General features: G+C 41.8%; 1 protein-coding gene and 1 long non-coding RNA gene across 7 annotated transcripts in view; one reads left to right on the plus strand and one right to left on the minus strand.

Annotated features, from left to right (window-relative positions):
• LOC106622678 (uncharacterized) overlaps nt 1-21,176 on the plus strand; it is a 95,833-nt gene that overhangs the window by 16,615 nt on the left and 58,042 nt on the right. The window lies entirely within an intron of this gene.
• Nucleotides 494-1,865, minus strand: LOC138856242 (uncharacterized). Its single transcript, XR_011395368.1, has 2 exons — nt 694-1,865; nt 494-614 (listed from the first exon to the last, which is right to left on the minus strand). It is a non-coding gene; the product is annotated as an uncharacterized lncRNA (long non-coding RNA).

The following is a 21,176-nucleotide window of genomic DNA, read 5'->3' on the forward strand; positions in this document are numbered from 1 at the left end:
GGGGCAGCTGCTATGATAAGCTTCTATAATGGATTGGTTTAGGGCAGACAGTCTGCTCTCCAATCCAGAAGCCGTTGCGCTTCTATCCAACTGCTCCCTACTGCTAATTCTAGTTGCGAGTAATTCCCTGAAAACGGCCCAGTCCGTGTTCCCAGGGATACGTTTGGGAGGGAGTTGCTTGACCCCCATCCCCAGCACGAATCTTATGATACAGTGATCCGACATGGAGGGTTCCGATGATACCCTCCATTGTAAGATCAGCCCTACCTCAAACTCGTTACTGAGCGTGATATCAAGCACCTCCCTTCTGACACTAGTTACAAAAGTGGGATCGCACCCCACATTTGCTATACTTAAATTCTTACTGACTATAAACTCGATAAGAGACTCACCCCGTGTGTTGCAGTCCGTGCTGCCCCATTCGGTGTGGTGGGCATTCGCATCGCAGCCCATAATGAGGGGCAGCTTATTCCTCCTGCAATACTCCACCAGGTTGCCGACTGCCTCTGGGGGTGCTGTCGGAGTCTCCCCCGGAAAATAGGCCGCTGCCACGACGAAGTCCGCTCCTTCGTCGTTCTTCGCTTGCACAGCGACCAGGTCCTGAGTTAGGAACTCTGAAATACAGAAGAAGTCAATACCGTTCCTAAGTACTATGCAGGTTCTGGGTCTCTCACTTGAGAGATCCCAGATTACCTTATTTGACTCCGTTTTGAGGCCCCTGACCTCTCCTTTATTGACCCACGGCTCCTGGATCAGCAGTATGCCCAGTCCATCCATCGTGAACCTGCTCGCGATAACCGCCGAGGCTGACGCCGCGTGATGCAGGTTCACCTGGGCAACTTCTAGACGCGGCCCCACTACGGGATCGGTTCCATAAGGAGTAGGTCCTCATGCTCACCGTCCTCCGCGATGTCTCCCGCCAGGTTTGTGAGCCCCTCCAGAAGCTCCTGAGTGGAGGGTAGCGCCCCTCCTTGCTCGCCCGTCTTCTCGGAGGGGACCTTCGCCATTGTCTCAGCAGTTGCCGCCTGCTTCGACGTACTTGCGCAGGGTTGAGTCGCAACCTCATCCACCTGCATTTCTTTTCCCGCATCGCCCTCGGTGATCGTTTTTGGCTTGAACGGCCTCAGGACCACCGAGCTGAACCTGTAGTTCAGGCGGAAGCTCACCCTCCTGACGAATTTGTATGATTCGTCATCAATGCAGAGGTTGAGCTTCCATCCTGAATCCTCCGCTATGCTCTTGGTCACCCGCCAGGCCGATGTATCGAGGCCATCGTTCTGATTGCGAATGAGACCTAAAGCAAACTCGTAAGGCTTTCCTGCGCATCTGGGGAGGAAGACCGTCATGCTGTGCATGGGCGGAATTTCGTCCCCCTTTTTCGCGCTGAGGATGGGGCCGTTCCAGCCGGTTAGCTTGGGAGCGATCTCCCTCGGCCAACAAGCCGACCTCTCATCCTTGCAGTCAACCTGCAGCATGCCTCCCTTAAAATATACCCCGTGGAAGGAGGCCTTGTATCCAGATCCTCTGAATACCTCCTCCATGAGTAAGTCTTGGAGCGATGTGAGCTCCTCCGCACCCAGCGCCTCCGCCGGGTAGTTCAGCGGCAGCACAGCCATGCGAATGCCTTTGAGGGCGTCCGCATACCTGCGCTGTCCCTCCACTGGCCGGGGGAGGTTTGGGGCGGAGCGGTGGCCACTAGTCGCCTGTGCGTTGTTGCCCCTCTGCCGCTTGGTGTTGTTCGGCTCCTGTGGCGTCAGCTGTCCGCTTCTACGCTTAGCCGCTTGGGTGGTCGAGGGAGCTGCCCTTTCGCAACCTCGGCCTGCGGGCTGAGTTGCGTTTACTGGGCAGTGGCCTCGATTGTTGCCATTGCGCTTCCTAATGGCCGCGGTATTTCCACCCTTTTGTTTTTCGGAAGCCGGGGAAGTGCTGTCACCTCTCACCCTGTTCCGCGCTAGGCTTTCTGCTACCTCCGGAGTTCTTCCCTCCTGGAGGTGCCTCAGGTACCACTTCAGGCTGGCATCGCTCATACCTTTCCTTCTGGGATCGTCTTGTCCTCCCGGACATCCCGTTGGTGGCAGGGGGGGAAGTCTGCCTCCCCTCTTCCTTTTCCGTTTTTGAGCCCCACCGGAGGTCGCCCGTTGCGACTCCTCTGCATCCGAGCAGTTGCTCCTGCTCGAGAGAGTCTCCGTGGGTTTCTCTTTTTCTTTTGGCGCAGCGGCCGCAGTCGAATTCGCCTGCTGAACGCCGCTGCACGAGGGCATGTCATCGTCGTCGTCTCTGGCATGCTCCTCGAACAGCGCTCGCTCCTCTGGCGAAAGGGCGTCCAGGAAGCTGAACTTGCGATTAGCCCCTGATTCGCCCTTACCTGCACCGCTGCCCTTGTCGTTATCAATGTCCATCGTCGTTTGCTGTTGTTGTTGCCGGGATCCTTTTGTTGTTGTTGTTGTGGTTTTGTTGTTGTCTTTGTTGTTCATCTTGTTCGTACGACCCTTGGCGCGACGAGGCGCGCCGTCGGGTCAGCTATTGGAAAGGGAAACAAATAGTCCGCCGCGCCAGAGCCCCTTGACGCGGTAAGGCCACCGTTACTTCCCAATGCGGCCCGGTGTTGGGAAGGCTCCGTTAGAATACAGCCGAATTTACCTCCTGGCTGCAAATCATCCAATGGGCACGGGAGTCGCATAACACCCTGGATTAGGAGGTGGCAGCTCTTGGTTGTCGCACGCATACGGCTTCTGACAACCAGTGTGAGGGTGCAAGCACCGCTCGCACCAGTTGGGAGATGCCGAGAATGCCTGCGACTTAAGCCCCTGCCATTCGCAGAGGAGAAAGCTCTAACTAGAGTAAAAATTGAGATATCTTTATGAAACTTGATAGACATGTTTCTTGGTACCGTGAGACGGTTTCTATTGCAGATGGGCGTAATCGGACCACTGCCACGCCCACAAAACGCCATTAATCAAAAACAAATAAATTGCCATAACTAAGCTCCGCAATAAGACACAAGACTGTTATTTGGTACACAGGATCACATAAGGGAGGGGCATCTGCAGTAAAATTTTCTTTAAAGTGGGCGTGGTCCCGCCCCTACTAGGTTTAATGTGCATATCTCCTAAACCGCTAAAGCTATAATAACAAAATTCACTGGAAGCAAATGTTTTTAGAACATCTACCCACAGTGTGAAAATAGTTTAAATCTGGTGGCAACTCCGCCCACTCCCCATATAACGGTTCTGTTAAAAACTACTAAAAGCGCGATAAATCAAGCACGAAACACGCCAGAGACATCTCTGGGATGGTATGAGATAACTTTATAGGAACCGCGTACAAAATTAGACAGTGGGCGTGGCACCGCCACTTTTAGGTGAAAACCCATGTCTTGGGATCTGCTTAACCGATTTCAACCAAATTCGGTGTATAACGTTCTTTTTATATTTCTATGTCATAGTGCGAAAATGGTATGTAATATGTATGTACATACATTCGAAATATAAGCATAAAAAACTAAATTTTCTGAAATTCACAAGTGGATATAATCCCCTTACCTTAATATTTAGTGTGGTGTACAAATTTTTGCATTTTTTGTGCCAAATGAAACGTAAATTTGTAATAATTAAAATTAAAAACAAGTAAGAAAGTTCTCTTTTCGGGTGTAACCCATTTTTGACACCAAGACATACTATATTCGGAGGTTTATTATATGAATTTCAATTATATATTTTACACATTGACCGATATTTTCCGTAAACACACACATATTTAGTACCTAGGGGCTTGAACAGTTTTGGTTCGATTTAGACAATTTTTGGTCACAAGGTGGCATACTTTAAACGCATTACTCACGCAAAGTTTTACCCCGATACAATCATTGTTGCTTGATTTGCATAGTGGAAAGTGAAAGAATCAGATGGAATTTAAAATGGTGTTATATGGAAAATAGGCGTGGTTGTAATCCGATTTCGCCCATTTTTGCACTATAACATAGAAATTTAAGAAGAATGGTTTGTTGAAATCGGTTAAGCAGATCCCAAGATATGAGTTTTCACTTAAAAGTGGACGGTGCCACGCCTATTGTGTAATTTGGAACACGGTTCTTATAAAGTCATTTCATGGTATTCCGGAGATAAAATTTAATGTCTCTGGCGTGTTTAGTGCTTGTTTTTTTGCGCTTTTAGTAATTTTTAGCAGTGTCGTTATATGGGGAGTTGTCAACTGATTTCACCCATTTTCAATTAAAAACACTTGTTGTCAGAGAATTTTTTCTTTTTGATTTTCGGAAAATAGCAGACCATGTATTCGAAGAATGTTGCCGTAAATCTACGGGTGTCACTTTTAAGTCATCTCTCCATGCGGAACGAAAGCCTAAGAGAATTAGTGGGCGACCTTCGACACACTTGTCCGTCATGTAGCATTTTATCGCTGCTTTTAAGAATCTATGCCATCGCTCGATGAGCCCATTTGATACTGGGTCGTACGCGGTGGTACGTAAGTGTTTTATGCCTAAAATTCTAGCAAGATCTCGGAAGAGTGCAGATTTAAATTGTATTCCCTGGTCCGTTGTTATTCTAGTCGGTACTCCAAATCCAATGTGTGTAGAAATTAAACGCAATTGTTTCTGTCGTCATATCTTCGAGCGGGTATGCCTCCAACCATCGGAAATAACGATCGACTATTGTCAAGCAGTATCGATATCCCTTGCAAGATGGTAATGGTCCGACGATATCCATGTTGATGTGGTCAAATCGTTGATCCGGTAAAATTAATGTTGATAGGGGTGCTCTGTTGTGGCTTTGTATTTTCTCTCTTTGACATTGATTGCATAAGCGGAGATCTTTTCTTTTCGGAGACCAGGCACATGAACTTCTCCGCGATCAATTTTGTGGTTTTGGAGGCGTCGGTGTGTGCCATGTTGTGTATGGAGTCGAAAGCTGTTTTGCGAAACGAAGGAGTTAGGTATTTTGGGGCTTTACTGGTGCTTACATCACAAAAGACTTTTATGTCTGTGCCTGGAACCGTGAAAGGCTTGATTTGTAAGCTGGAATTCGAATTTAGTAATTCTTTAAACTGAGCAGATTTTTGAGTCTTTGCAAGCTTGGCGATGTCGATGCTGCTCGGAGTATGTATGGCGTCTATGCGTGACATTGTATCTGCTATTATGTTGTCTTTTCCAGGGATGTGTCGAATATCTATTGTAAATTGTGCGATAAATTCGGAATGGCGCATTTGATGCTTTATTTATTTTGCAATGGCTTGTGGTCAGTGAGAATGATAAATTCTCTGCCTTTCAGCATATGTTGAAAATATAATATTTGACTGCTTTTTACGCCGCTAACAGTTCACGATCGTAAGTGCTGTATTTCGTTTGTGTTTCGGTATGGCGTTCGGAATAAAAACCAAGTGGTTTCCACTGGTCCTTGTCGTGTTGGTGTAATACCGCACCTTGGAAGCACTGTCAAACTGAGTTGAGCCCCGGGTTTAGGATAGGCGAGTAAAGTTGCTTTACATAAATCGTTTTTGCACTGCTGGAATGCCTCTTTTGCTTCGTCCGTCCATTCTACTGTTGATGTGTCGTTTTTATTGTTACCTTTTAAGAATTTGAATAACGTCATTTGCTTTTCGGCAGGACAAGGCAAAATTCTGCGGAAAAAGTTTACCATGCTGAGGAAACGTCGCAAGTCACTTGCTCTAGTAGGTAGTTTGAAGTTTCGAATGGTATGCACTCGTTCTTCTGGTGGGGAGAATCCGCTACTGAAACCTAAGAAGTTCACTTGCGGCAGGCCTAGCATACTCTTCGAATGGTTGATGACCAAACCGTACTCGCGCAGTTTTTCTATCACTAATTGCAGATGTTGGTTCATATCCTTCGACGATATCAAAATGTCATCGAGATATGGCCAGGCGAAATCGTATTCGCGGAAGATGTGATCCGTGGGTTCGACAGGAATCTGGTGGTACGCCCGATGCAGATCGAGTGTGGAAAAAATTCTGCAACCATGCAGTGAGTGAATTCGTGTGGAAAGGGCTACCTGTCAGGTTCGGTGACAACGTTTAGTCGTCTGAAATCCCCGCATGGTCTCCACTCGCCGTTATTCTTTTTCGCCATGTGTAATGGGCTGCGAGTTGGACGATAAAAGCCTGCATCTAGCATGAATTGTAACTCGGCTTTAGCTGCTTTTAGTTTCTCAAGTGATAATCGTCTCGGTTTGGAGAAAACTGGTGGCCCTTTGGTGACGATGTGATGTGTGACCAGGTGTTGTTGTTTAATGGTCGTGAAATTTTCTAGCGTGATGTCTTTGAATTCTCTCAGCAAAGCCTGGAACGGTTGATTTTTTTTAATGCATGATAAATTCAATACTACTTCATTATTAGCTGACACTGAACAATGTTTGCTAACGCTTGTGATGTCGTCGATGAGTTTTCATTGTCGTAGGTTGAAATGCGATAAAAAATCCGCTTCTATGATAGCTTGTGATACGTCGGCAACTATGAAATTTCAGGAAAATTAGCGGCGTAGACCCAAATTAACATGCATGACTTTTTCATCGTAAGTTTTTATGGTGGACCTGTTTGCTGCGTATAGGTAGTTACTTTTGTCAGGATATCTACGTTGTTGTTGCGTTGGTGAAATTACGCTGATTTCGGCTCCCGTGTCGATGAGAAATTGCATTGCAGATACCTTGTCGCGAACTATTAAGCGGCAGTTGTCATTGTTGAATCTGGCGCCGACCGCCATTGACGACAAACTAATTAGTTTAACTTTCTTGTGCTGGGGCTGCATTACCAAATTTTAGGTGGTACCAACACAAATCCCTCAAGCTGTTGTTTTGCGTGCCGGAGCGTAACGGAGTACGTTTCCTGTTTCGACTTCTAGATTGACGATTTATGTCTGCTTTTATCAAAGCGATTTCTTTTGTGATCTCAGCTAGTTGTTGCTCGATGCTGAATTGCGCGTGTGTGGCTGTGTGTTGGACTTCAACCGCGTGTACATGTGGTGTGTCGCTAATATCACTTACTTTGTCCAGCGTTTCGTTGCTGATGGAAATTATTAGTCGCATGTTGGTAGGCAACCGACTCATCCAAATAGACTTGAGTATGTTGTCGTTTATTTCGCTGTCTGCTAAACTACGCATCTCGATGTGTGATGTAGTGATGGGCGCATGTCACCAAGCTCATGTTGTAGTAGCTTCTTTACACGCTTTTGTTCGGTGTGATATTTGGTCCTGCGGCAATAAATTGTGACTCCACTTGTGCGATCCAAAGTTCAGGCTTTGCGTGCCAGAATGGTGAAATTTTAATGGACCCTTTAGCAACTTTCCCGATGCGAGGCTGAAAAATTTCTGCCAATTGATTTAGTGCGTCCTCTTCGGCCATTTTTGATTGCGTCGGGGTCACCAATATGTAGGATGTCCGCAATAATGTTTGATTTATTTACTTTCCAAAAACTGATACAATGTGATTACATACAAAAATAAAAATAACGTGCCTACAGCTGCACGATCCGTGAAGTAAAGGGAAGATGGAGGTACGTCGGCATGACAGATAGTCTAGGTTGAACGTTGCCATATCTGCTTGTATAAATAATTCTTGCAGAGTTGCATTTGTGATTGCCACAGAACATTATAGAATTGACTTTAGAGCCCTAGATATTTAACTCTGTCAGCAGGCAGGATTCACGGGAATAAAACCAGTTCTGTTTTGCCGTAGACCAGTTGCTTACAATGCTAAGGTACCCGTGACTTAGCTCATACAAGGTAACCAGGAAATTCCCCTCAACCTTAAGAGCGACGTGGTTGGCAGAAACAATCACCCGGGGCCGATTCATTCAAGGAAGATCATGGACGGTGTTTCTACTTATATTCTGGTGGGCTCGCTCATTGCCCCATTCCGCCACGATCATTCTATCGCAGAGAAGTCTGAAAAGGTTCGATTCAGCCAGTAATACGTAATTGAATGCCGTTCAATATCGTGGAAGGTCCCCACTACATATACCTTAGGCGTGATGGCCCTCTTTATCCATGCAACAACATCAGTGTCCACTGACCCGTCTTCAAAATAGGCTTGCCCTGCCCTTGAAAGTCGATTCCTTGGAATATTACTTCTCAATAGATCGATAAGTCTCTCAATAATAATGGGGGATGAATGCAGAGAGCTACAATGTCACCCAGAAGAGTTGCCCTCTGCCTTTCGGTAATGCTGCTGAACAAGAACCGCCAGATTGTAGCCGCGAGTTTAAGTCGGAACCAATCATGATGTTGGTTCCTCTCCGCTTTCTTTAGGGCTTTTCTCAACAGGATCGAAGCGATTCCACTTCGGCTTTAAATGACATGAAGGCCGAAATCAGCCAAAATCCTCCTGATTCGCCCTCTATTTTTGCGGTAATGATGGCATATTCTAGACGGAGCAGTAGGTTTGCGGGTACCGCTTTTGCATATTGAAAGTTAACCTGAAAATATTCATTTCTCCTACCGTTCCAAACTGAAGACAGATTTGTCAATTGAAAGTTGAGGGTCATACGCCTGACATCCGTAGGAAGGGTGCTTAGAGCCACCCTCTCAAATCCAGAGTTTATAGCCCCCTTGGACTCCTTGAGAGGACCAACGGACTGAGCACTGTCGGCGCTTGCTGATAAGGTTCCTCGGTCCTCTCGAACCGTATAGCCCACCAATCATAGTTTATTTCTTGCCTGAAGTTTACTTTGATAACCCGGCTAAGTAATATTCTAAAACTAGAATTAAAATATTTTGTTTTTGTAGCTAAGCAGTCTTAGATCTTGACACTTAAAAAACTGTCTTGCTATTCAGGACTCAACAAACTCCAGTGGCTGAGAAATATGAATTAGAGCAAAATAAAGTAGTTTTTTTTTTATACTCTCGCAACCTGTTGCTACAGAGTATAATAGTTTTGTTCACCTAACGGTTGTTTGTATCACCTAAAACTAATCGAGTTAGATATAGGGTTATATATATATAAATGATCAGGATGAAGAGACGAGTTGAAATCCGGGTGACTGTCTGTCCGTCCGTCCCACTCCGCCCACTCCCCATATAACGGTACTGTTAAAAACTACTAAAAGCGCGATAAATCAAGCACTAAACACGCCAGAGACATTAAATTTTATCTCTGAGATGGTATAAGATGACTTTATAGGAACCGCGTTCAAAATTAGACAGTGGGCGTGGCACAGCCCACTTTTAGGTGAAAACCCATATCTTGAGATCTGCTTAACCGATTCCAACCAAATTCGGTGCATAACGTTCTTTTCACAGTGCAAAAATGGGCGAAATCGGACTACAACCACGCCTACTTTCCATATAACACCATTTTAAATTCCATCTGATTATTTCACTTTCCACTATGCAAATCAGGCAACAATGACTGTATCGGGATAAAACTTTGCGTGAATAATGCAATTAAAGTATGCCACCTTGTGGCCAAAAATTGTCTAAATCGAACCAAAACTGTTTAAGCCCCTAAGTACTAAATATGTGGACCCCAGTGCCTATAGTTGACCTTCTACCGAAAATATCAGCCAATCCACAAAGAAATCTCAAACGAGTATACTATTTGACTTTGCGAGAGTATAAAATGTTCGGTTACATCCGAACTTAGCCCTTCCTTACTTGTTATACTCTCGCAACCTGTTGCTACAGAGTATAATAGTTTTGTTCACCTAACGGTTGTTTGTATCACCTAAAACTAATCGAGTTAGATATAGGGTTATATATATATAAATGATCAGGATGAAGAGACGAGTTGAAATCCGGGTGACTGCCTGTCCGTCCGTCCGTCTGTCCGTCCGTCTGTCCGTCTGTCCGTCCGTCCGTGCAAGCTCTAACTTGAGTAAAAATTGAGATATCTTTATGAAACTTGGTAGACATGTTTCATGGTACCGTGAGACGGTTGGTATTGCAGATGGGCGTAATCGGACCACTGCCACGCCCACAAAACGCCATTAATCAAAAACAAATAACTTGCCATAACTAAGTTTCGCAATAAGATACAAGACTGTTATTTGGTACACAGGATCACATTAGGGAGGGGCATCTGCAGTTAAAGTTTTTTTTTTAAAAGTGGGCGTGGTCCCGCCTCTAATAGGTTTAATGTGCATATCTCCTAAACCGCTAATGCTATAATAACAAAATTCACTGGAAGCAAATATTTTTAGTACTTCTATTGACGGTGTGAAAATAGTTGAAATCGGGTGGCAACTCCGCCCACTCCCCATATAACGGTACTGTTAAAAACTACTAAAAGCGCGATAAATCAAGCACTAAACACGCCAGAGTCATTAAATTTTATCTCTGGGATGGTATGAGATGACTTTATAGGAACCGCGTTCAAAATTAGACAGTGGGCGTGGCACAGCCCACTTTTAGGTGAAAACCCATATCTTGAGATCTGCTTAACCGATTTCAACCAAATTCGGTGCATAACGTTCTTTTCATGTTTCTATGTCACAGTGCAAAAATGGGCGAAATCGGACTACAACCACGCCTACTTTCCATATAACACCATTTTAAATTCCATCTGATTATTTCACTTTCCACTATGCAAATCAGGCAACAATGACTGTATCGGGATAAAACTTTGCGTGAATAATGCGATTAAAGTATGCCACCTTGTGGCCAAAAATTGTCTAAATCGAACCAAAACTGTTTAAGCCCCTAAGTACTAAATATGTGGACCCCAGTGCCTATAGTTGACCTTCTACCGAAAATATCAGCCAATCCACAAAGAAATCTCAAACGAGTATACTATTTGACTTTGCGAGAGTATAAAATGTTCGGTTACATCCGAACTTAGCCCTTCCTTACTTGTTAATATTAACTTGGTTTTTCTAGCACTTCCTGATGATTATTTGTTTTTAAAGAATTCTTTATACTGTTTCGTGAACTACTTTCGCACCCTTGAAATCCGCCGCTAACGATGAAATGCAGCAATGCCGGTTTACGTCAATTTGTTTTGTTGTTAAGACGTCCAATATCCATTTCGGCCAAGTATTCAGGTCCGCCAAAAATGTGATTGCCGAGATGTTTCAGTCTCTGCCTAGCGAAAGCCGGACAGTGGAGAAGCAAGTGACAGGATATTTCCACCTCACCATCCTTCATACAGCTTTGGCAACTAACATCGGGTATCGTGCATCGGTATTTTAAGCCGTACCGCATGAGTGCCCTTTGGACAGTGTCCAGTGAGAACTCCTACCACAGCGGCGAGATGCACTTTGCTCAGGGCGAGAAGTTCCCCCGACCTCCTGCGATCTCGCGGTCGCACAGGAGTTGGTCGTCAACCAGCGTCTGCAGGGTGCAGGCGAGGTCCATTGATCCATGGCAACGCAAGACGTCAATGGAAATGCAACTCGATCACATTCCGATGTGAACGGGGCAAGGTCACCCCTGGCTAGCTCAACGGCTTTACAGTTTCCAGCGATTCCGCTGTGACCAGGCACCCAAACGACCTTGATGTTGGAGTAGTAAGATGCTATATCTAGTGAGGACAGACACTCCTTGACTAGCTTTGATTGCACGCGCTCAGAGCTAGTATTGCCGCTCTACTGTCGGAGTGGAGGCTCACTTCTCTTAACGAGGCTGCACTACGTAGCAGAACTTCTACCGCCACCTTGATCACTTCCGCCTGAAAAACACTACAGTGGTCCGGTAGCCTGCAGTTATCCAAATTTTCCAGAATGCAGCTGAAGGAGAAAAGAAGATCCGCCAAGATCCATTGGGGGGAGTTCCCCTCCCAGCGGAGTTCCCCTATTAACCTTTATGGTTGAGCCACTTTTACGGGATTTGTTAAAAAGTCTTCTGCTCAAATCGATCTCCGTTAGCTCCGAAGTCCACCAAGGGATCTTTGTTTTTTTGGGCTTTTCGGTGTTCTCAGAGGACAGGAACTTTCAAAAGTAGTTCTATTAACAGAGCTGAAAGCTTCGTCGAGCTCATCAATCGCATCCGTAGATAGGAGCGAATCCCTGTCAGGTGCGGTTGGAAGAGCTGCTCGAAGCTTCCTGCAGTACAGGACCCAGTTGGTATTACTGAAATTTCTATAGGGTTTGACCTCTGGGCGCGAGGCATTCAACCTGAAAAGATCGAATAGTGACTCACCTCTTGCGTTAATGGCCGAGCTCCCCCAGACGGTGTGCCTTGAATTTGCATCCGAGCCTATTAAGACTGCGGCTCCTTAGCGCCTGGTCTCTGCCAGAGCCCTCCTCAGCAGGTCCGATGGTGGCTCCATCTCGTCGTCATGAGGCATGTAGGCTGAGACAAGCCACAGTTCCCCAGCACTGTTCTCCAGCCTAGCAGTGACGACATCCTAGGTGCTGAAATTAGGCAAAAGAAAAACGTAAAGTTCGTTTCAGACCAACAAGCAGGCTTTGGTTTTACCTTTGCTGGTTGCCGTCAGTAGCTTATGGCCTTTTGTCATTAGTCCAGATATTCCATAGCTGCTCAGCCACGGTTCCTGGATGAGGACAACGTTGGCTTCATCTCTTGCTAGACGAGCAAAAGATCGGCGGAGGCTGCTTTTGAGTGCTGGAGATTTATTTATACTGCCGTACTGTCAACCCCAGCCTCCTCGAACAGACGCTCGTCCAATTTCGAGTGGGCTCTCTTACTCTTTTCCACCTCAGTTGAAGGCAGCGATCCTTCCGCCCCGGCTTCTGTTCCCAGCATCCTAAGAACTCCCCTATCGAAGCCGACTCCCCCCACCTTACCGCCCCTAGCGACGGTAAGACAAGCACCCCGAAATATTTGTCCTCACCCATTACCGGGAACGATTTTTTCACCGTCCACTTTTGCAGAGGTCGGTTTCAACCCGCTTCCTCCCTCGTCCTTATTTATGTTATTGTTGCCCACTCGGAGGCGCTATTAATCTCCTGGAAAGATAGTCGCCTTTATGGTCCCAAGGTTGTCTCAGTTACGTGGCGAAGGCGAGGGTTGCCGCACGCCCTTATGAGTCAATGCGTTCAGAACCGACAACGGAACACACCACACCACACCAACTTAATGATGATGGGAGGGGAACGTACTCTGAGACCTGCCATGGTTTTAACGGGACGGGGCCGGCCTTGGCCCATAACCTGCATACTCAGGTGACAGAATACCAAGACCACCAGCTCATGGTTCAAAACGATCCACCTAATAGTCCAAGCTATGTCCGTGTTCAGCACGTTCAGGTCAAATCCGTAGGAGTTATACATAAGCCGTAAAGACCGCAGGTCATTTAGCGTTACCCAGGATGCACCGCGTGGACGCGGCGAACCTGCTCTACATCCCTAGTCAAAAAATAAGTAATGATGAAATTGATAGGAAAAGTTGCATGTGTGAGGTAGATCGATTCGTAGAGTCCACAACTATCATGAAATCAGTGCACGAAAATAATTTTAATTCACATTTTGAAAAATTTATGAAGTAACATCAATATTAAAAATATGTTGGAATGAATATTTTTTCTGTAGAACCCACCCCAAAAATTCTGGATTCGCCAGTGATGCTATAACATCAAATCTAATTAAAAACTTATAAACCCGCTTGGGCCGATGCACAGTGGGACAGAACGACCTAAAAGTTGGCATCAACTAAACGGCTAAAGCTAAGAAGTTGAAAATCGGTATACTGATTTCTATTACTGAAATAGGAAAAATGTACCGAACCGAAACGCTTGTTTATATGAGCTATGCCTGAGCTACCATTAAATCCCCACTTTGTGTATATACGCAATTTCTGCCAAAGCACCTTCAGCAGTACTTTCACAATGGCCTGATGAAGTTTTTGAACACATAATTGCACTATTATAATATTTAGATGAGACTTCCATGAAAAGTTTTGATGCCTTTACTTTACCCGATTTCCTTAATTTCATTTGAGTAGCATAATTCAAAACATCAATTAGCGTATATTTCCTCAAATCTTGTGTTTTTGTCATACGTTTAGTTAGCTGTGAGCTTTCTTCAAAAGATCTCTCAGGCCGACCACCTTTTCGGCGTGACTGTTTATGAAACAAATTGAGCAAATCAGCTACGATTTATTAATTTCATTTAAATTTCTATTTTTCGGTGCGATTCATTCCAACGAAGTTTAAATTTAGATTTCAGGCGGTTCAATGTTTTCTTCAATTTTTCTTCAGGAACTTCCTGAAATTTTTTAGTTTAAAAAAAAAATTTTTAACATAGTGATTTTTTCAAGAAAATATTATTTCCATGTTTTCCCTACTATTGACAAAAATAGTTTTTGAAGTAACACCTGAAAGTAAAAGCGATATCAACCACTAAATAATTATAAAATTTAGAATGGTATGGCAATACTGGCTTCTTTTTGACGTTTCATACAACTAAAATAATCTATATCAGGGTGGGCGAACCTTTATGCATCAACGTGCCATTTTTTCTAAAAAAAAGTTTAATGGGGTCATTCGCGTGCCATCAAATAATTTTGACTTTCTGATTATTGGGAAAATAATAATTATAAATACTATCAAAACTCTTTATTAAATAAAGTAAGCAAAAGAGGTACATTTTGGTATGTTTATATTAAATTTCAGTAAAATTAGTGCGACTTCTGTTGCTGCGGGTTAGATGACAAATAATTTATGTTAGTGTTGTAAGATGTTACTTTTAGCAAAATGCATGCTGAACTAGATTCATCTGTCAAACGGTTTCTAACCGAGTTTTTAATGTTATTCATCTCTGAAAATAATGACTCGCAGGCATAGCGAGCTAGCATGAGCCAGCTTCTTCAAACAGTTAAATGTGTCTGGTAACGCATTCCATGTTTCCAGAATTTTACTATTAGCATTTTTACTTAAATTACTTGTCGATCTTATAGTTTCAATTAATTCCAACTCTTTCCTTGTTTCAATAAATTTTTGAATCCATATTGAACTAGATTGGAAATCAATCAGCTGCATTTCAAATTCTTCAATTTCCAACCAATCAAATTGAGAGAAGTTCAGTTTATGAAATGACGTCACATCTGGGTACATAATGAACTTGAGTATTTCCACAATTCTTTGAACTGAGAAAATCTCCCTAAAAATTCCTTGATTAAAGAATCGATCACAGAAATAAATTCTTCAGTAATTTTTTCTTTGTCTGCTGTCTCGTGAATATCTAAATCATTCATATATTTTTTCAAGTTTGGAAAATACTTGTAGTTTCTTGTGATAATATCGTTTCTAAAAACTTGCAGTTTTGCCTCAAAAGCGCGAACGAGATCTATCATGGCAATAATTGTTTTGTTTGTCCCTTGAAGCTTTACGTTTAATGTGTTTAAATGTTGGCATATGTCTGTAAAAAACATCAATTTTGAAAGCCACATAACGTCCAATAACTGTGGGTATTGTTCAATTTTTCCCTCATTTTGCAAAAACAGTCTGATTTCTTCCAAGCAATCAACAAATCTTTCAAGTACATTCCCGCGACTCAACCAGCGAACACTATTATACATCAGTAAGCCATTATACACCGAGTTGACTTCGTCCAACAAAGCATCGAATTTTCGCTTGTTTAAAGCCTGTGACGAGATGAGGTTGATTATTTTTGTAACTACCGCCATTACATTATCAAGGGATATTAAACCACTCTTAGCACACAAGACTTGTTGGTGAATGATGCAGTGGAATTGAAGAATCGAATGTCCTACGTCAGCTTGAAATAAACTTATGAAACGGTTTTTTTTACCCACCATACTTGGAGCACCATCAGTTGTTACAGAAACAATTTTTTTATATCAATTTCTTTTTCAGCAAGCGAATTTTTAACTGCCGTACTTATATCTGTTCCCTTTGTAGTTGTTAGCAACGATTTTATTGCAATTAATTCTTCCTTAATGACGTTTTCTACGCAATACCGAGCAAAAACAGCTAAACGTGCAGATTTAGTGACGTCAGTGCTTTCGTCAAGACATAGCGATATAAAAGAAGCATCTTTAATGTCAATTTTTTTGTTGATCTGTTATATTTTCGGCCAGTTTTAAGATTCTTTCTTTTATTGTGTTTCTTGATAGAGGAGTATCTTTGATGCGCTGAATTATCTTATCTTTATTGTCGAAATCTTCAAAAAGAGAGGGCGCGCATGCTAACCAGGCTTCCTTCAAAAACTCACCTTCTTGAAAAGGTTTACCATGCCGAGCAATGACATTTGCAGCCGCGTAACTTGCCGCGCTTGTATTACAATTTTTGCCAACAAATTTAATCATAGACGTTGACTGTTTATTTCTGCCATTCAATGCACTTGCAAGATTTATGATTTGTTTCAAAATGTCGTTTAACAGACGATGTTCTACATACCACTGTTCCAGAACATAAAACACACACCGCTCTGTCACCTTTACTAATCATGCCATATTTCTCAGTCCACCAAGTTTGAAATTCTCTGTTAAACTTAGTATCATGAACTTTTTGTTTTTTTTGCTGAGCTGGCCATATTAAAATTTAATAATAATAAGAAAAATATTTAATATCAGTTTAAAATCACTCGAATAAACTTTACAATACAATTATGTCAACAAAACTCACTATTACTTTATGCGTAAGCAAACAATGCGTCATTCGCAATTGAAACCCCCGGCATTATAAAAACAAAACAAACTAGCGCCGTGCAGCGCTTCCTGCCTGCCGCCGCGCTGCCCCCACCCCGCGCACCGAACCCTCCGCAGCGTAGGAGCATCGCGTTCGATCGTCTTAAAATACCTAATTCTGCGACGTGCCCAAAATATTGTGTCGCGTGCCATCGGTTCGCCTACCCTGATCTATATATTATATTAACAGTTTGTACTTGTAGTTGACGTTTGACAAACATATAATCAAAACAAAGTAAAAAACCCCGTTATCTTCGAACACAAAGGGTGTACATAGGCACATACATAAATGCGAATAAATCCCAAAACGCAAAAAATCCGAACATTTTTATTTTCAAATAAATACATAAATATACGTATTACAGGATAATTAAAAAATTCCGGCCGATCATGACGGCCTCACTAATTTTTTCAATTTTAAAAACTTAAATTGTAGGAAAATAAACTTGATTTATACCTGCCTTATCTGCGTTCGGCACTTTGTGCTTAGTGAGTCTCTATCACATGTAGGGTAACTATAGGGTCCTCAACGTACAAAGACTCAGGTTTGGCCAAATACATATAGGGGCTCTTAGACTATTATGTCTAGGGCAGTCACCAATTTCGTAGATAGTTTAGAGAGAGTTTTATGCTGTTACAAAATCAGTAACTAATATTAATTTTATCTAATTTGATTTCTCAGTTATCATGTGTATATATGTGTACCACGAACATATTCAAACGAAATGAATAATTTAGTTACTTTTCTGGAATCATCATTATCAATAATTATATTGTAGTATATGGAAGCTGGGTAATTCGTGGATCAATATGGCACATTCTTGGCATTAAACTTTAGTATATCTAATATTATACTATCATTTAATTTTGCAAAGTTATCTTACATATTGATAAATACGGTATAAAGCCCACCGGAAATTTTCCTATATAATTCTTATAAATTATCTTATTTAAGTTATATGGGGGCAAGGGCATATTTTGATCCAATTAGCGCAGAGTAATTGCATTAGGAATTCTCACAAATTGAGCAATATATAAGGTATAAAATCAAGCGTATGCTTCAAAATCCATATATTAGTTATTACGGGACTAGGTTAAGTACTACCCTGATGTCATCCATTTAGGGCAAGAGGATAATCTGTTTATGGAAAGTGATTCTTTCTGAATTTCAGTAAGATTTCTAATATATTGACCGATAGATGCGGTATAAAGACAACCGGAAGTTCGAAAATATTTATATTAGGTACTATTTGTGCAAAGTTTTATTCCGGTAATGGTTGATTTGTATACTGTTAAGTGAAACAATCAGATGAAATTTAAAAATTTATAATAGGCGTGGTTGTTCCGATTTCGTTAACTGTATAATAGGAATGTTTAGATTACGCAAACAAACCACAAACCAAATTTGGTTGAAATTGGTCAAGTACTTCCTGAGATATATGATTTTATCTATTGGTGGGCGGTGCCATGCACCTTGTCCAATTTTTACATCTGTTAAAAAGCTCTTCCCCACCATCTTGGTTATAAAATTAATGCTTGTGGCGTTTTTATTCAGTGAGTTATCGCACTTTTAGTAAAAGTGTCCCACGTTATTGCGATCTCCGGTACCAAATTACATCATCAATACCAAACACCCTTGGGTCCCAAGGAACATATTTTGCAAGTTGCATCAAGATATCTCAATTTTTACACAAATTACAGCTTGCACGGACAGGCAGACAGTCACTCGGAATTCCACTCGTCTCGTTATCCTGATCATTTGTACATATGAACTTAACCCGGTATCTATCTCGAAAATAATGAAATAATATACGTGTTCTTTGGCAAAAAAGAAAGGATGAGTTCATAGATGTACGTAATCGGACCACTGCCAAGCTCACAAAACGCCATTGAAAGGAAACCTATAAAGCGCCATATCTCAGCACTAAACTAATATGCAAAACTGTAATTTGGCAAAGCGGTTCGAAGTAGCAAGGGCTAAAAATAAGCGTGGCCCCACCCTCTAAGAGCTTTAGTGTATATATCTCCCAAACCATTTTAGCTAATTAGCGGCATCGTAAAAATTGATGAAATCGGATGATAACACCGCCCACTCCCATATAACGATACTGTTAAAAGCTACTGAAAGCGCGACAAATCAATAAATAAATACGCCAGAGACATAAAATTTTTCACCGGGATGGTATGAGGAAGCTTTATAAGAGCCGCGGCCAAAATTAGACGATGGAGGTGGCACCGCCCACATATAGGTAAAAACCCATATCTCACGACCGATGTCAACCAAATTTGGTATGCCTTATTATCATAGAATAGGAATGTTCCTGTGCCAAAATGGGCGGAATCGGACTACAACAATCATTTTCCTCGAGTTACAATTATATATCTCACAGATTGAGCGATATTTCCGGCAAAACAATCAGCCATATGCACTGGGGTCCGCATATTTGGTGTCTGGTTCCTTGAAAAGTTAGATATAATAACTTGAGGGCACTATTTGTGCAAAGTTTTATTCCGATAACTTCGTTAATGGTTTATTTTGTATACTGTAAAGTGAAAGAATTAGATGGAATTTAAAAGTTTGTTATAGGCGTGGTTGTTCCGATTTCGTCCACTGTATGATAGGAATGTTTGCGTTATCTCACACACCAAATTTGAAATTGGTTAACAACTTCCTGAGATATATGATTTTACCTAATGATGGGCGGTGCCACGCACCCTGTCCAATTTTTACACTTGCAAAAAAAGCCCTTCCCCACCATCTTGGCTATGAAATTAATGCTTGTGGTGCCTTTATTTAGTGAGTTTTCGCACTTTTAGTTCCAGTGTGAGAACGCCTCAAAATTAGCGTTTATTATAACATTTTGCATTTTAGCCAGATCAGTCAAAATAATAATTTTAGGGCATTTAAATTAAAATACCCAACATTTATTTAGATTAAATATTAATATACATGTATTCATTAAACATATGCAGAAACTATTTAAACCCTTTTTTGTGATTTTGTCATATGTTAAAACTTTTGATTTTTAAACTTTCAACATTTAATCAAAAGAATAAATGTATTAGCTCTCAATGGATAAATGTTTTTTATAATTTTTAATTGAAAATCAATACTACTAAGCATGGTATCACAAAAGATTTCATCACATACATTTCAATTTCGCGTTTTCTTTCATTTTCATTATTTTCCAACTTTTGTTAGTGATCTTAAACAGCGGCAAGAAATCTCTCTGTTGACATATTTTTCTGTAGGATTTCAGTCTGGCCGCCCCTCTTTTTCGAATTACTAAACGTCAGACCTCCTGAACTTTGACAGTTGCTTGAGTTCAGGAGGTTTTGACGTTTAGCAATTGCACTCTCATTTCCAGTGAGAGACGAGTTGGGCATCTCTTTATCTCTGCTGATTATTTATACATATTGTGACGAACATGGATGATAGAACAAAATCGAACCGACGATAAATTGCCAGAAGCAACTACACAGCGAATTCGTAGTTGCCAGAATGTTCTAGAGGCGAAGTTTCCTTAAATATATACTGTATAAGGGCTGCCAGATTGTGAAACACGGACAGTTCTAGTTAGAGTGTTAAGATATAAGCAATTGAGACATAAGCAAAAAGTTGTAAGCTCGAATAACGAGCAATAAGTGTTAAGTTGTTGGAATTAGAAATAAAGATATAGCCATTAAATTGGGACTTTTGTTTTACAATCCAGTGATCGCACTCCAGAGTGAGTTACAAGGTAGACGATTTATCAAGAAATCCGTTACAATATATACTTAATCCTGTATCTAACTCGACTATTTATAGGTTATAAAAACAAGCGTTAGGTGAACAAAACTTATACTCTGTAGCAACATGTTGCAAGAATATAAAAATATGTATGAGTCGCATTGGCGGTTGCATCATCTGGTATTGAACTACTTTATTAGACGGAGGCAGAACAGCACATTTAACATTTTAATTGCCATTAAACATTCACAACAACCCATCGAATCTTAATAATGAGAGGCACTTGTGGTTTTGAAAAAGTGGTCGCGTCCCGCTCGCAAATAGGTTTAATGAATATATCTCCCAAACTATTTAAGCTATATCACTCAAACTTTCACAGGACATATCATTACGACAGCATGAAAAAAGGTGAAATCGGATGATAACCACGCCAATCCCCATATAACGGTTTTGTTAAAGACTACTAAAACTTCAATAAGTCTATAACGAAATGCCTCAGAGACATTAAATTATGTATCCAGGATCACACAAAAGGGCTTTATAGGATATATAAAATTGGACAATGGTCGTGACATCGCCCCCATTTAGGTTAAATCGCTTATCTCCGATCCTACACTAACAATTTCAACCAAATTTGGTACATACGAGTATATGGTCATTCCCATGTTGTAGTGCGAAATCGGACATTAACCATGCCAACTTCCCATATAACATAACTTGCCTTAGCCTCCATATAACTGATATACACTATTTTGGTAGGTAAAAAATGTAACAACTATTTATCAAGGTGTGATGAACTTGCTTACTTTAAATATTCCTCAATCATGTAGAAGGAACGTATTCTTTGTATAAAATATTTTTGCGGCCAACCTCTCCCT

Source organism: Bactrocera oleae, chromosome 3 (genome assembly GCF_042242935.1).
Source record: "Bactrocera oleae isolate idBacOlea1 chromosome 3, idBacOlea1, whole genome shotgun sequence".
NCBI lineage: Eukaryota > Metazoa > Arthropoda > Insecta > Diptera > Tephritidae > Bactrocera > Bactrocera oleae.